Raw genomic sequence first — 1752 nt, forward strand, 5'->3', positions numbered from 1 at the left:
CCAGTGGGATAACCACTACACATACCACTGTACATTTATAAATATTCACACAGAGTAATATCAAAGAAACTAATATGCCTAATTAATGTGTTTATCTTTCCTCTTTCTCTTCTTTCTTGGCCCTTGTATGTTTTCCCTGTAGTATTTAAAGCTCTCAACTGTGTTTTATCGATATTAAACATTACACATTTTTATGATGGTGGTCCTGAAATTTGTAATTAGTAATGTATACCTTCATCATCCTTGATCTGAATCATATTAGCAAGGTCTATTTGGCCATGATCATTTAGGGCAATACACAATACATCAAGTTGATTCACATCATTACTTATCTTGTTCCTCCAATATATCATCATTTCTTCAGCACCATTAATTAGATTTTTACCAAACTCAACCACCTTTGACCAGCTAAGACCCAAATTATAACCAAACGGTTGCCAATCAACGATTTCCTCAGACACTTTTCTGATGGTTGGATCATCCGCATATCCTGTGATAAGGAACAAATTCAGTGTTTACTTAAGCTATACAAGCTATATTATTAAACTGATAACATTAAAATTTATTATGATCTTTTAATTTTATTATGATGGAAAACCTATTAAAACTGCTTACCTTCATTATGATTCTGTGATGGTTGTATAGCTATAAAAAACAAAACAAAAACATACAAATTTCAACAAACTGTGTACATATTTATTTTTAATTAGTACTGTATCTCAACTTTAATCAAAACATCCAAATTAAACTGTAATTATCTCTCCTACAAAGTATTTTTTCACCCCTGTTTGTTTGCCTATTTGTGGATTTATGTATGCACAGTATAATAGGCCTCATTTTTATGCAATTCTTGACGGAATTTGAATTTGATGGGGCAGGGTCACATTTTCAACAACAAAAATATTTTATATAAATTTTTTACCGGTTACAAGCTACACTTTTTATCTGAATCTTGCAAAACAATGATTCAGATAAAGTAGTAGTTCAAATAAATCTTGGTAGAAGTACAGTATGCACTCTCATAATGCTTTCTAGTTAAACAAATTATTTTGCATTGTGCCAAAACACTAAAACTATATTAAAAAACTTACTTTCATCTTGTGACTTTAAAGTTTCTATAAAATAAATATATGTAAATTAATCAATAATTTAATTGTACATTGTTATTATTTTTTGCATTTATATTTGATTATTCTGTAAAACTGTTGGAAAGTAGCCATTAGAAGTGTTCTCGTTTGTTTAGAGAAGGAAATCACTAAAAAAGTAATTAATATTAAGTCTATTTATTTATACTGTATAATTTATGTCATGCATTGAAAAGAAATGCATTTACCTTCAGGTAGTACATCTTCCCCAAACAATTTACGGTAAAGTTTAACTTCCATTTTATTGCTTCCACAAGGTAACTCATCTTTGTCAAACTTGCGAATAAGATGCATATGAGCATTTTGAATGTTTGGACTAGATGCACAAGGGATGTACATCCTTACTTCAAGACCTCGGGCATCCTTCTGACTGAATACTTTCAACTCTTTTTGAAGAAAATGAAGAACCTAAAAAACATATATATAACAATCATAATAATTTTCCTTTACTGTATGTACCCCAAGTGTTGAAAGATGAACAAGGTTCTTTAAAGTGCACTGGATCTCCAGTTTTAAACCCTTATTCAAGAAGACTTGTTCTACCACCAGGACTATAGTCAAGGAGTTCTTTGAATTTGTGTTTATTTTATAGGTCTGATTTAAAGCT

At 30.1% G+C, this 1752-nt stretch overlaps 1 long non-coding RNA gene across 1 annotated transcript; it reads right to left on the bottom strand.

Annotated features, from left to right (window-relative positions):
- Positions 1–613: 613 nt before the first annotated feature.
- Positions 614–1449, bottom strand: LOC140051242 (uncharacterized). Its single transcript, XR_011845497.1, has 3 exons — positions 1334–1449; positions 1092–1115; positions 614–645 (listed from the first exon to the last, which is right to left on the bottom strand). It is a non-coding gene; the product is annotated as an uncharacterized lncRNA (long non-coding RNA).
- Positions 1450–1752: the final 303 nt, after the last annotated feature.

Source organism: Antedon mediterranea, chromosome 1 (genome assembly GCF_964355755.1).
Source record: "Antedon mediterranea chromosome 1, ecAntMedi1.1, whole genome shotgun sequence".
Lineage (NCBI taxonomy): Eukaryota > Metazoa > Echinodermata > Crinoidea > Comatulida > Antedonidae > Antedon > Antedon mediterranea.